This window comes from Triturus cristatus, chromosome 2_1 (assembly GCF_964204655.1).
Source record: "Triturus cristatus chromosome 2_1, aTriCri1.1, whole genome shotgun sequence".
NCBI classification, from domain to species: Eukaryota; Metazoa; Chordata; class Amphibia; order Caudata; family Salamandridae; genus Triturus; species Triturus cristatus.
This window is the reverse complement of record NC_140581.1, coordinates 543,456,346-543,472,389: the sequence shown is the minus strand read 5'-3', so window position 1 is coordinate 543,472,389 and position 16,044 is coordinate 543,456,346.

Genomic DNA, 16,044 nt, shown 5'->3' with positions numbered 1-16,044 from the left:
CAAGGCCACAGTTCATATTGCATCTGCCTCATAGTCTCCATGCGCACAGGACCTGTGGCATGAGGTTAAATAGGGATAAACAATATTCTCACAAAGTGGCATGCACATGTGGCTATTGTGCAAGTGCAAGTCCTTAGAAAAAATACATAGAAGGAGCAGCAGTTGTCCAACATCTACTAAAACAATGTGAAAAGAACACACATGTAAATGGTTACATGTGTATCGAAAGTACCAAATAGGTATGACAATGCAACACCGTCCATGTGTGTAGAAACAAATAACATATTGGAACACTTGAAATACATATTCACCCTACATCCCGAGTATTACTGCAAGCCCAAACACCTGGACAATGGCCAAGGCAAGCCGCAATACTTACCATAGCAGATACCACAAAATTCAATGTCTTCCCTAATAGGTACTCTTCCCTCATAAACATCATTGAGTCTGGAGCCTCGGCCTCTGTAACTCTATAACTAATCCCATGGTCTGACTATACTTACCACTGCAAATGGATCAGCTATCATGGTCAAACAAACACAACTGTAGACACACATTCCAAAATATCCAGTGACAACAATTGACATTCAGTAGCAATGGCAGGACAAGAAAGTTCACTTGTAAAACAAAGGCCAATGGCCAGTCTAATGTCTTTAGTGTGAGAAGTTGGCCTGTTATATGCTGTCCACTAGTTCTAGTGGGTACCTTGTATCAGTCCAAACAACCCCTTATTGGTTGTATAAAAATACTTAACAGTGGATATGCTATGAGGACCTGCACATCGTAAAGTATGCGCTGTAATGTAATAGGTTATTATTAACAGTTGTATTGGGTGCTAGCAAATCACCACATACTAATCCACCTAGAGTAATAGTCATCTCAAAGAATACAGAATTCCCAAGATGTTACAATTTGTCAAACAGGTAATGCAGCACACCACAAAAGTAACATACACCCCAAAAGCCAATCTTATTTCCGGGTGTAGTCCGTTAATTGTAAATATTGTTCAAAGCACAAAATCAATATCCGTTCTTGATATCACTGGATATATAGTATTTATTCGGTAGTAATCATACAGGTGTCCAAATTTTCACAGCGCAGCCGACGCGCGTTTCGCCCAACGGGCTTTCTCAAGGCTGCATATATACAAAAGAAAAGAAAAACATGGTATCTAATCACCTGTACAAACAGATATATAACCAATATTGTCAACTGTACTACGCGTACAAAACAAAGTCATTAAGTTTAATATGTAAACCTAATCAAGAATCTGTCATATAATTTAATACATTCAAAAACAGGGCTCCAGGGTAAAGTACCCTCAGAAACAGAGTGCTCCCCTAGAGTGGGCGATTTATAGAGAGATAGGTCCCGAAAGGTTCCCCAGATGGAAAGAACGTGCATGTAAAAAAACACCAATGAGTAACTAAATCCTGTCTCTTTGAGTTACCCAATTCAATCATGTGCATATCACCAATATGAATATTGAGTGTTAATGGGGGTGCCCATATTGGATATTAAATCAGCCAAAAATGGGGGACATGCTCGTAAGGTGTTCGAAGTAAATGTATACGAGGTGATGTGGTCTCACCTTGTACAATTCAATGTCTCGTTCGTAAATAGTATGTAAAGTTTGTGAAGTCTGTAAGAAAAAATAACGAACCAGATCAAAGCACTGGTGATAAACTGTCACGATATCTGACACACCGTTTATCATAACGTTAGGTATTGCTTACCTAATCTTAACAGAAACGTCCCGTGTAATTTTTAAAGAGTGCCTTAGATTGGACACTGTCGGCGTTTACCGCAGTTGTAATAGTGTTGAAGCAATCAGAAGGACCAGGATCCGTCCCCTCTGAAACAAGTATATTGCACAAATAAGTCATCACTGCCAAGTTCCATACATAACATTACCGCAACGAATCAAATGAGCGCGTGTAAGTCTTGGATTTGGTATTCAAAACCCCGAAGTTCGCGTTATGACAGCAAGTTACCGTGACGTCTACAATGTGAATTCATTCGTACATATTCATATTAATTAACATCCTTTGATTTGCATTATGTGCATCAAAAACGGCCTTTTTGTCAAAATAAATCACGGTATCGTTCCTATAAACCCAGCGTCTCTAGTATCTCATGTTAGTTCCCAAAAATATCATCTGGCCCGGATAAATGCAAAAACAATCTATCCGTCGCCATTACGATAGCCAAAGTCGCGGTAAGGCAGCTCGTATTATACAAAACTCGTCACAACGACAACCCCATGTAACACTCACCTTGCTACTGTAACTCGTACTATCACAGTGTATGGGCGTTTGAAATCCGTGTGCCTCCCCCCATTGTCGGAAATAAACGCGGAGCGTGAGGTCATGAAAATGGAAAGTGGACTACAGAATTAGGTAGTCGAAGTTCACTCTCATGGACTAGCGGCCATATTGGAATGATCCAATATGTATGTTGTAAATAAGTATGTCGTGTATCTAGGCATGTCACACGTCTCCTAATAGAAAAGTAATTGTAGATTGTCATAAATAGACTGTCTTTCACAGAAACAAAACGAAATTTTGTATCCCCAGTGGTGTTAGGTAAACCAGAAGTCCTAATGTTATGTGATGAATATTAATAAAATAGCAAATAAATACTATATATCCAGTGATATCAAGAACGGATATTGATTTTGTGCTTTGAACAATATTTACAATTAACGGACTACACCCGGAAATAAGATTGGCTTTTGGGGTGTATGTTACTTTTGTGGTGTGCTGCATTACCTGTTTGACAAACCCTTATTGGTTATAGGTTAAAGGCAACCTTTATTGAAAGCTATTCTAGTGGTAGCTATGGAGAGCAGCCTTCAGGCTAAGTCTTGAAGGAATGTAAGGCAGGTTGTTTTACCAGTCTATAATCTCTTGAATGATCAAATGAAAGGACAACCACACCAGGTATATATTCAAAATATATGTATTTAGGATACAACCCACCACTCTAGTCTCTTTATGAGACTGGAGTTCGAAGTACTTAATTTACAAGTTAGCAATCAACAGTAATAGCACAAATACACGTTTGGGCCCTAGGGGCATACCAAACCATATACCAATAAAGTGGTATAAGAACCACAACTGAACTAGACACAAGGCCTAGAGCCTGTAGAATCACTGGGACCCCAAGGAACCACCCAAGGTAGTGACACAGGGGACCCACGGGGACTGTGTGCAGTGTGTAAACACAACCGCGGGTTCCCGTTAGCTTCTATGGGCAATGTCGCGGTTGGAAATTTAAAGATTAGGGACACTTAGAAGCGAGTCAGGACCAAACCCTTTTGGACTTAAGAAGAGCACCAGAGTACTCGAGTTACCTCACCCAGGGAAGCCAGGTGCATAGGTGTCTTTTGGTGTCGGGTCGCGTTGTCGATTGCAATGGAAGCTGGCAAAGAACTGCTGCTGCCGTGAAGAGGAGAAGTGTCCGAAAGGATCCAAGCCTGGCTCTAGGATGGAAGGAACCTGAAAGCAGAGGGGACAGAGTCTGGCTCACTTGCCAGTGACTGAGGGCAGGATGGACCAATTCCTACAGATGTCGGGTGCTTCAGGTGAGTAGACGGGTGTCTTGACTCTTCAGCCACGAGGTCCAGGAGGCGTTGATGAAGTCCACGAGCCGTATTCGAGCTGTCCCACAAAGTCTGTCGAGTGCAGCGGTGTCGGCGACCAGATTGCGCCCAACAAGCCTTGGGAACGGCAAGTCTCGTGGAAAGAGAAGAAGGACATCGGTGCAGACCAGCAAGGTTTGAGGGACTCACCCAGCGAAGGTCAGTGAGGGCACGTCTGGAGCAACCAGGGAAGCCCAAGCAGAAGAGGAGTTGCCTTCGTGGGGACCCACTAGCCAACGGGCTAGAGATCGAGAAGGAGCCTCGAGCAGTCGCACTGGAACCCTGCCCACGGGTCACTTGTGGAGTGGAGGCCAGAGATCTTCGGTGCAGTCAATGCTCAAGGCTGCAGCTATTCGGAGCCCAAAGCAGAACTTCAAGGATAAACAGGAAGTTGATGTACCAGCAGTAGTACGCGGTGCCCAGGGGTCACGGTTCCTTGTCACCCACGATAGCCACGGGCCTCATCTTTGCTTTGGACTCAGGGTAGCCTCGGGGAAGACAAGAAATCCACCTCTGGTGATGCAGAGACTTCGGCGTCCAGCGGGAGCTTCAGAATTGCAGACCGGACAGTTGTTTCTTTGGTGTCTGCCAAGCAGGGTAGTCACTCCTTGACCCCAAGGGAGATTTCTTCAGTCTTCTAGTCAATGTAGACCGTCGAAGGTCCAGGATATATGTTGCGGAGTTTCATCCAGGGTAATCTAAAGTCGCAAGGACTGGGTTCTCATACTTATACTAAGTTTGGGGGTTGGACATACTCTAGGGACTCACCTATGGAAGGGTTTGGAAAGAGGGGTGGTTACATCCATTTCCTTTGTCCAGTTTCATGCCAGAGCAGGGGCAGGTAGCCCCTGCAACTGGTTTGAACTGGACTACGCACAGGAACACCAAGTGTGCCCCCAGTGCAGGACTTCAAAGCACCAGAGAGTGCTCCCGCCCAGCCCCAATTCACATCTGCCTGTATGGGGAGGTGGTTACACTTTCCTGGGACAGGAAACCTATTGTCCAGGCCTCCCCTGCTGGAGTTTCAGTCAGCAGCAGGAGGCCAGACCTGTGTCTGTGGCATCCATTTTGTGATGCCAGGGCTCAAGAAAGTCCTACCTGGTTAGAGCAGTGTGAACATGTCTCTCCCTCTAGAAGGGTGGAATGCTACCCCCGCCACCAGAACTGGTGGGGGGTAGTGTTCCAAAGCATTTGAAACCAAACACAACATGTTTCCGTGCAGCCATCCCAAAGTTAGCATTTACCGCGAGGTTATAATGCACTTAAGAGTATATGGTTAGGCTGCACCACAAACAGCATCAGAGGAGGTACTTCGAACGCTGCAGAGGGGCTCTGCTCATGCAGGGGCACCCTCTCACATAAAAACCAAGCACTCTGCCTTCAGGATTGTTAAGGCCTGTCATAGGAGTGACTTATAGGTTTTATATGTGTGTGTAATGATAGTGATATAGGTAGCCTATACCACTGTAAGTGGTGCAAGCACACCCTTACCCAGGCTGCAGTAGCAGACCTGTCGTGCCATTTTGGAGTGCTTCCCAGGGGTGGCATAATACATGCTTCAGCCCCTGGTAGGCCTCTGAGGTGCCTATGCCCTAGGTACATAGTATACTATATACTAGGGGCTCATAAGGCACTCCAGAATCCAATTAGATATGTACCTAATGTACATGGAAACCATTTTAGAGAGGACGCGGCTAGGCTGTGGTCCTGATTAGCAGGGCCACAGCCAGACTAAGGTCGAAAAACTGTGAAACACCAGAAAAAAGTGTGGGTACCCATGTGAAGCAGATCCTACTCTCCTACACAACCCCCCCCCCCCCAAATGCAGGGACATTAAAATAACCTTGACCAGCTGAGTCTTCATGTTCTAAGTGGAAATACCTAGAGAGTCCATCTGCATTGGCATGGTTACTCCCAGGTCTATGTTCCACTGTAAAGTCCACCCCTGTAGGGAAATGGACCACCTAAGCAGTTTAGGGTTTTCACCCTTCATTTGTTTTAGCCATAAGAGGGGCTTATGGTCTGTCTGAACAAGAAAGTGAGTACCAAACAAGTATGACCTCAACTTCTTCAGCGCCCAAACCACAGCAAAGGCCTCCCTCTCAATGGCTGACCAACGTTTCTCTCTTGGCGTCAGCCTTCTGCTTATGAAAGCTACTGGCTGATCCTGACCTTCATCATTCAATTGTGACAGTACAGCCCATACCCCCAATTCAGATGCATCTGTTTGGACAATGAACTTCTTGGAGTAGTCAGGACTCTGCAGAATGGGAGCAGTGCACATGGCCTGCTTCAGGTCATCAAATGCCTTTTGACAGCTAGCTGTCCACTGGACCTTTTTGGGCATCTTTTTAGAAGGTAAGTCATTCAAGGGTGTCACTATTGATCCATACCCCTTGACAAATCTCCTATAGTACCCAGTCAGGCCTAAGAAGGCTCTCACCTGAGTCTGGGTAGTTGGAGCAATCCATTCCATTATGGTTTGGATTTTGCTTTGCAATGGTTGAACCTGGCCTCCACCTACAAGGTGGCCCAGGTACACAACCTGACTCTGCCCTATCTGGCACTTAGTAGCCTTGATAGTTAGGCCTGCTTTTTGCAGGGCCTCCAAAACATTCCTCAGGTGGACTTGGTGATCCTCCCAGGTGGAGCTAAAGACAGCAATATCATCTAGATATGCTGCACTAATGTCTTCCTGGCCTGTAAGGACTTGATTCACCAACCTTTGGAAAGTGGAAGGTGCATTCTTCAAACCAAAGGGCATTACCACAAATTGATAGTGCCCACTAGGGGTAGAAAATGCTGTCTTTGGCTTTGCATCATCAGCTAGTCTGATCTGCCAGTAGCCAGCTGGCAAGTAAAATGTGCTTAGAAACTTGACTGAGGCCAAAGAATCTATTAGCTCATCTGCCCTGGGGATGGGATGGGCATCCGTCCTAGTGACTGCATTGAGACCCCTGTAGTCTACACAAAACCTCATCTCTCTCTTGCCATCTGTGGTGTGAGGTTTAGGTACCAGGACTACTGGACTAGCCCAAGGGCTAACTAAGGGTTCAATAACTCCCAAATCCAACATCTTTTGGACTTCTGTCCTTATACAGTCCCTGACATGGTCAGGTTGCCTGTAGATCTTATTCTTCACAGGCAGACTGTCCCCAGTGTCCACTTCATGAGTGCAGCAGGTGGTCTGACTTGAAGTCAGAGAAAACATATGTCTAAACTGGCTGAGAAGGTTTCTGCAGTCAGTTTGCTGCTGGGCAGTGAGCTTGCCTGCCAAGGCTACACCATCTACTGACCCATCATCAGGGTTCTGAGAAAGCAGGTCAGGGAGTGGGTCACTCTCTTCCTCCTGTCCTTCATCAGTAGCCATGAGCAAGCCCATGTCTGCCCTGTCAACATATGGTTTTAGTCTGTTGACATGAAGTACCCTGTGGGGACTCCTAGGGGTTCCAAGGTCTACCAAGTAGGTAACCTCCCCTTTCAGTTCAACTATTGTATGGGGGCCACTCCATTTGTCCTGGAGGGCTGCTGGGGCCACAGGCTCCAACACCCACACATTCTGTCCTGGCTAGTAAACAGTCAGTACAGCTTTTTGGTCATGACAGGCTTTTTGCAGTTCCTGGCTAGCCTCAAGGTTTTTGTTTGCATTTTTCATGTACTCAGCCATCCTGGAGCGGAGACCAGATCCATAGTCCACAATGTCTTGCTTTGGGGGCTTGAGAGGTAACTCACATCCTTCCTTCACCAAACACAATGGGCCCCTGACAGGGTGACCAAACAAAAGCTCAAATGCGCTGTAACCAACCCCCTTTTGAGGCACCTCCCTGTATGCAAATAAAAGGCAGGTCAAGAGTAGGTCCCATTTTTTGCCTGAGCTTCTCTGGGCGTCCTTTAATCATGCCCTTTAAGGTTTTGTTGAGTCTCTCAACTAAACCATTGCATTGTGGGTGATAGGGTGTGGTGAATGTGTAGCTCACTCCACACTCATTCCACATAGCAGTCAAGTAACTAGACATGAAGTTTGCATCCCTGTCAGATACTACCTCCTTAGGAAAGCCTAGTCTTGAGAACACACTCAAGAGAGCTCTCGGCACCACAGGTGCTGTAGTGGTCCTTAGGGGAATTGCCTCTGGGTACCTGGTGGCATGATCCACCACCACCAGCCAGTATAAACATGTGCCTAGATGCTGTTTGGGGATCCATGGGACCAACAATGTCAATCCCTACCCTTTCAAAGGGCACCCCCACCACAGGTAGTGGTATCAGGGGGGCCTTTGTAGCGCCACTTGCTTTTCCACTGGCTTGGCAGGTTACACAGGAGCGACAAAACTCCTTTGTGTCCTCAGAAATGTGGGACCAGTGAAAGTGAGGGACAATTCTGTCCCAAGTCTTGTTCTGGCCTAGGTGTCCTGCTAGGGGAATATCATGAGCTAGTGTCAATAGGAAACCCCTAAACTTCAGAGGTATAACCAACCTCCTGGATGCACCAGGCTTGGGGTCTCTACTCTCTGAGTAAAGGAGTCCATCATCCCAATAAACTTTATGGGTGCCACTAGCATTCCCAGCAGCCTCATCAGCAGCTTGCTTTCTGAGTGGTTTAAGAGAGGGGCAGATTTTCCGCTCCTGGCTCAAATCAGACCTAGAAGGGCCCCCTGTCCCCAAGAACTCAACCTGGTCAGGTTCAAGCTCATCTGGAACAGTTTCTTCTACAGGCTCAAGGTCATCTCCCTGAGGAGACTGATCAGTATTCTGAGTCAGGTGGGAAGGCTCTGCCTTAACCCTACTGCTCCTCCTCTTGTGAGGCACCTGGTCCATTATTTTAGAATCCAGGGCCTGTACAGCTTTAGACATTTTGGCCTGTGACCTAGTCACAGCAAAGACATGAGCAGGGATCCCTAACATTTCTGCATGTGTCCTGAGCTCCACTTCAGCCCAAGCTGAAGTCTCTAGATCATTGCCAAACAAGCACTGTACTGGTAGGTCTGCACTTACCACAACCTTCTTAAGGCCAGTTACCCCTCCTCAGAAGTTAACAACTGCCAGAGAATGGTATGTTCTGACATTTCTTGCTTTGGTCACTTGGTACATTTCACTAAGTATAATCTGCCCAGGATCCACAAGATCTTTTGTCACCATGGTGACACTTGCTCCTGTGTCCCTGAATGCCCAAGCTTCTACTCCATTTATTAAAGGCTGTTGTCTGTATTTTCCCAGATTACTGGGACTCACACAGGGGGACACATCCATACCCCAATCACAGAAAAACACAGCCTGAGTTGGAACTCTGAATAGGCCAGAGTCCATCTCAGAACCCAGGGTCAACCCTACTATACCCTTATTCTGAACACTGCCACCACCTATTGTAGCTGTACTAGGGGGAGCAGTTGCCTTAGGGGCAATGGTGGCTGGAGTAGATTCCTTGGCCTTGGTGCAGTCACTGGTCCAGTGAGTTTTCTGCTCACAGATTTTGCACCAAGGTTTCTTTTGGCCTTTTCCGTTACTTGACTGTGACTCCCCATTAGAAGAAGATTTTTGGGGCCCTTGAGAAGACTTTTGGCCTTTACCCTTGTCCCCACCATTGTCAGAGTTCTTAGAATCCTACTTCTTTGGGTCACCACCTTGATTCTGTACCTTCTGCCTCACCCTGGTTCTGACCCATTTGTCTGCCTTCTTTCCCAATTCTTGGAGAGAGGTCAGATCAGAGTCTACCAGGTACTGATGCAACAGCTGATTTTGACAGTTATTAAGAATCTGCTTCCTCAGTATCAGATTGTACAATCCTATGAAGTCACACACTTTACTGCCCAGTTAGCAACCTTCCAGAGCCTTAGCAGCACAGTCAACAAAGTCAACCCAGTCTTGATTTTGTGCTTTTTGGGTGTCTCTGAACTTTAGCCTGTATTGTTCAGTGGTTAGGCCAAATCCATCTACTAGTGCACTTTTCAAGCCCTGGTAATCATCAGCATCCTCTTCTCTTACAGTGAGGAGCTTATCTCTACCTTTGTATGCAAAGGAGAGCCATAAGATTGCTGCCCACTGACCTTGAGGGACCTTCTGTACTTTACAGGCCCTCTCCAGGGCAGTTATCCATGTGTGGATGTCATCCCCACTCTGGTAGGGAGGGACAATCTTACTTACGTTTCTATGGTCATAAGACCTCTCCCTATCTCTAGGGAAATTGCTGCCACCAAGGGACTCTAGTTCCTCCTTTTTACTAGCTCTGTAGAGATCTAGGGCTTCCCTATCTAAGGCCATCTGCTGCTTTCTGAGGTTGAACTTGTCTTGCTCATACTTCAGCAGTCTCTCTCTCCTCTCCAGGGAGGTATCCCTCCCTCTGTGAGAAGAGACAGAGGTCTCTATAGAGGATTTAGACTGGAGACATCCCCTTGACAGAGATCTATCGCTTCTAGTTCTACTTTCAGTTCTACCTGGAGAAATAAAGGAGGGGGCATTGTTGTCATCCTCCTCATCCTCATCCAGGAGAGCTGGGTTCACCAGATTCTGATCATTGTCATCAGTCTGGTCAGCATTAGAGGTAAGGTCAGGGGAGTTTCCACCCCTAGGCCCACCCTCACCTGCTGCTCCACCCACACTGCCCCCCATCAGGCCCACTAGGCCCTGAAATATTGAGTATCTTTATGAGATGCTGGGTGGTTGGGCTTTTGCCTGTCTTCAGCTTCCTAATGAAACATAAGGCCCTTAGCTGAGCAAAGGAGAGATCCTCATATTTATAGGGGAGGAGCTCACTGGTTCCTGGCAGGGACCCACTGGTTCCTGGCTGACTAAACATTACTAATATGGTGTGGTATATTGCACTACCTACACTAGTGTGGCCTACTAAACTCTCTTGAGTTGTAGAAAGGGTGTGCTATCCCTTAACACACAAATCTAAGTTCAGTATAACTTACTGTAACTAAACTTGATACTATATGTACCTAAGGTACCTTTAGTGGTTTTCAGTTGATCAATTCAATTGAGATTATCTGGTAAAACAATAGCAAGCTGGAATCCCACACGCTGCACACCAATGTGAGAAGGTGGCCTGATATATGCTGCCCACTAGTTCTAGTGGGCACCTTGTATCAGTCCAAACAACCCCTTAAGGTGAATTGGTTAATGACAACCTTTATTGAAAGCTATTCTAGTGGTAGCTATGGAGAGCAGCCTTCATGCTAAGTCTTGAAGGAATGTAAAGTAACTAGTTTTACCAGTCTATAATCTTTTGAATGATCAAATGAAAGGACAACCACACCAGGTATATATTCAAAATATATGTATTTAGGATAAAACACACCCCTCTAGTCTCTTTATGAGACTGGAGTTCGAAGTAATTAATTTACAAGTTAGCAATCAACAGTAATAGCACCAATACCCGTTTGGTCCCTAGGGGCGTATCAAACCATATACCAAGAAAGTGGTATAAGAACCACGACTGAACTAGACACAAGGCCTAGAGCCCGTAGAATCGCTGGGACCCCAAGGAACCACCAAAGGTAGTGACACAGGGGACCCACGGTGGCCGTGTGCAGCGTGTAAACACAACAGCGGGTTCCCGTTAGCTTCTATAAGCAATGTCGCGGTTGGAAATGTAAAGATTAGGGCACTTAGAATCAAGTCAGGACCAAACCCTTTTGGACTTAAGAAGTTCTAGGGCTAGCACCCATGGAAGCACCGGAGGACTCAAGTTACCTCACCCAGGTAAGCCGAGTGCATAGATGTCTTTTGGTGTTGGGTCTCGTCGTCGATTACGATGGAAGCTGGCGAAGAACTGCTGCTGCCGTGAAGAGGAGAAGTGTCCGAAGAGATCCAAGCCTGGATCTAGGATGGAAGGAACCTGAAAGCAGAGGGACAGAGTCTGGGTCACTAGCCAGTGACCAAGGGCAGGATGGGCCAATGCCCCCAGATGTCGGGTGCTTCAGGTGAGTTGACGGGTGTCTTGACTCTTCAGCCACGAGGTCTCAACAAAGTCCACGAGCTGGATTCGAACTGTTCCACGAAGTCTGTCGAGTGCTGCGGTGTCGGCGACCAGATTGGACCCAACAAGCCTTGGCAACGGCAAGTCACTGGCAATCAGAGAAAGGACTGCGGTGCATACCAGCAAGGTCTGAGGGACTCACCCAGCAAGGGTTAGTTGGAGCACGTCTGGAGCAACCAGGAAAGCCCAATTAGAAGAGGAGTTGCCTTCGTGGGGACCTACTAGCCAACGTGGAGTGGAGGCCAGCAATCTTGGTGCAGGAGGTGCTCACGGCTATGGCTACTCGGAGCCTAAAGCACAAATTGAGGAAGATCAGGAAGATTGTGTTGCTGCAAAAGTTTACGGTATCCAGGGGTCACGGTTCCACGTCACCCACGATAGCCACGGGCCTCAGCTTTGCTGTAGACTCAGGGTAGCCTCTGGGAAGTCTGGAAATCCATCTCTGGTGATGCAAAGGCTTCGACATCTGGCAGAAGCTTCAGCGATGCAGATCGGTCAGTTTGGTGCCTGCCAAGCAGGGAAGTCACTCCTTGACCACAAGGGAAATTTCTTCAGTCTTCTAGTCAAAGTAGAACGTCCAAGGTCCAGGATATATGTTGCAGAGTTTCGTCCAGGGTAATCTAAAGTCGCAAGGACTGGGTTCCCATACTTATACTAAGTTTGGGGGTTGGACATACTCTAGGGACCCACCTATGGGAGGGTTTGGAAAGAGGGGTGGTTACACCTATTTCCTTTGTCCAGTTTCACACCAGAGCAGGGGCAAGTAGCCCCTGCAACCGGTTTGAACTGGACTATCCACAGGGACACCACGTGTGCCCCCAGTGCAGGACTTCAAAGCACCAGAGAGTGCTTCCGCTCAGCCCCAATACACATCTGCCTGTCTGGGGAGGTGGTTACACCTCTCTGTGAAAGAAAACCTATAGTCCAGGCCTCCCCTGCCAGACTTTTGGTCAGCAGCAGGAGGCCAGACCCTTGTCTGTGGCAGAGGCATCCATTTTGTGATGCCAGGGCTGTAGAAAGTCCTACCGGGTTAGAGCAGTGTGAACATGTCCCTCCCTCTAGAAGGGTGGAATGCTACATCCGCCGGCAGAACTGGTGGGGAGAGGGGAGTATTCCAAAGCGTTTAACACCAAACACGACATGTTTCCGCGCAGCCATCCCAAAGTTAACATTTACCGCAAGGTTATAATGCACTTAAGAGTATATGGTTAGGCTGCACCACAAACAGCATCAGAGGAGGTACTTCGAACGCTGCAGAGGGGCTCTGCTCATGCAGGGGCACCCTCTCACATAAAAACCAAGCACTCTGCCTTCAGGATTGTTGAGGCCTGCCATAGGAGTGACTTATAGGTTTTATATGTGTGTGCTATGGTAGTGATATAGATAACCTATATCACTGTAAGGGTGCAAGCACACCCTTACCCAGGCTGCAGTAGTGTTGCCAGTTTGGAGTGCTTCCCAGGGGTGGCATAATACATGCTTCAGCCCCTGGTAGGCCTCTGAGGTACCTATGCCCTAGATACATAGTATACCATATACTAGGGGCTTATAAGGCACTCCAGAATCCAATTAGATATGTACCTAATGTACATGGAAACCATTTTAGAGAGGAAGCGGGTAAGCTGTGGTCCTGATTAGCTGGGCCACAGCCAGACTAAGGTCGAAAACAGTGAAATACCAGCAAAAAGTGGGGGTACCCATGTGAAGCAGATCCTACTCTCCTACATGTGCTTTTATAGCAGCCGTGATGACATCCACATATTGCTCTCCAATGCAAAGTTTGGTGTCGCACTTTTTGCAACTTATTGCAGCGTCTAAAAGTTCTGGCAGAATGTGGGGCCTTGGAGCAGGTGGAAGTTGCTGTGTTGAAGTGGAAGGAGCATTAGGGTCTTGTTCTGCAGCAACATTCCATTCACTCCTACTGTCCTCTCTTGCCAGGTGAACTGAGTGCAGAGTCTCTAGATGTTTCTTAATGCTGCTGGTACCATGAATACTTCTTGTCCGACCCTCTAGGCAATATTCTTTGGCAAATGGTACACGTCACTCTCCGGGCGTTAACCTTCTTCTCGCCCTCCGGAACAGAGAAGAAGGCCCAGACAACGCTCTCCTTCCTCTTTCTGCTGCGCTCCACAATTTCTTCTTTCTGTTCAATGGCCAAGTGATCAATAAGAACTAGACTGGAAGCCATTGTTCTTCAAAAAAGAATTAGGAAACACACCAAAATTGTATAAAGGCAAAGAGAAGCAGCAAACCGGTTTTCTCTCTATCAAAGTCACATAGTAAGGGGAATATCAGAAGGAAGGATCCTCCCTCTTCTAGAATAAAAATGATTGAATACAATCAGATTCTTTTTTATTTTGCTGACATGAAGTTGTGTAGGGTGCACACACCCATCACGCACCTGTAAAATATTGTATAGATGAATATACACTATAAATAAAAATTTCTATAATATTTTTAAAAGTATATTAGCAAAACTGTTTACTTCAATATGATATTCTAACTTTCAATAGTAAATTTTAAAAGTTTGAAAATACGCCGAAGTCAAAAGCCCAGCACGATCACGGCACGACCCAGGAAATACGTGCGGGGAGGGGTCATGCATACTACGCGCATATGTTGCGCAGACAGCAAATTTCGTATCATTCAGAGTATACTAAAAAAATAGTTTATAAATACTTTTGTACATAAAATTAGACAAACACTTAAAGAAAACGTTTATTGATAATTTCTTTAAAGATATTTCATACTTTTCAAAGTACGCCGAAGTCGCAACCCCAGCGCGACTTCTAAAATGCGTGCTAGTAGGATGCGCGTAGCCATTGTGTAGGGTGTGCATAGAGTGTGCGACTTCTTTGTAATAATTTTTTAAAAAAGAAGAAAAGAAAGAATGACTATAGTTTTCCTAACTATAAATTATTCTCAACTTTTGTTTAATATATATATAAATATATGTAGTCAATAAAAAAGCCATAGGATTGAGGCACATTATACTTGGAAATTACCATTTAAAAAACCTTTGAAATTCACTGAAAAGAACATAGGTTTCAGGGACGTTATAGTTAGAAATTACCATTTAAAAAAACCTTAGAAATTCACTGAAAAAAACACGGGTTTCAAGGACGTTATAGTTAGTTGAACATTTCATACGTACCAAACCAGAAAAATTCGTCCCTTATAGTTAGTTCAGCTAACTATACCTCGCGCCCCGCAAGGCACTGCTGATGATGTTACATATTACATCACTCATAACATGGTCAGTAACATCACTGATGACATCACCCAGGGTTATTTCTAAAAATAAAGGGTTCCGGCATGTAGCAGAAGCTGGAATTGCCCCCTTCCGGAGGGAGAAGCTCCTAATACTGCTCTCTGTGGGTGGGAGTAATCTTTTGATCTGTTTCCCTTTCTGCCTTAGTGTGGTCAGGGAAACAGATCAAACTTCCGCTCCCGGCGGACGGGAGCATTTTTAAAGATCCTGCCCGCATGGTGGGGGATGGTGTTTTGCTCCAGCTCGGTGGGAAATTAAAAAATGCTCCCACCAAGCGAGAGCAAACACAAGTTTTCCTACCCATGCTGGTGTGGGCAGTGAAGCTGCTGTGTTCGGGGGTTGGGCTCCCCGGGACATAGTTAGTGAGCTTCAATACCTTTAGTACTACCACCATCGAAAACACCACCATTACCCCCACCAAGGGGATAAACAATACCTTAACCAACACCACCAACAGTACCACCATTACCACCATTAGCACTATTGCCACCAGTTCCACCACGACTATCACCAGTACATCCACCACCACCAAATATACCACCACCAATTCCACCACCTCCAGTACACCACAATACTAATACTATAACACCGCTATTACAATCATTAATATGACTAATAATACCACCACCATCAAAATTGCCAATGAATCTGCTACTATAACCAATACCATACAAATAATGCTAACTAACTATACCACCACCAATACCACAAATTCAAATGATACCAATACCACATCTATCAGTACAATCAAAATAGCACCTACACTAGTACTTCCAGCAGTACTACTAACAAATCAACAAAATCAATAATACCACCACCACCAATACCCCCACCTATACTGGTGCAGCTACCACCATCAATACATCACTCCAACAGAGGCCAACAGAAGGGTCCAGTGCAGGTCCAGTTGGTACTAGTCTGTTTAAACCTACCCTTAAACAAGATGTGGCCGGTTTCTCTACTCTCACTAGGTTTGGTGCCAGTTTGACAAGAGAGACAAAAGGGACGCAGGTGTAGGTGTCAGGGTAGGAATCCTTTGAAGCTCAGTAAGTGGCTGGGCACAGCCCCTAGGTCAAAATCCCTTGTCCACTGTCTGGGAGCAATAGACATCTGAGGTCAGATGACAGCTGGTTACTGGCAGAAAAGCCTTTTGGT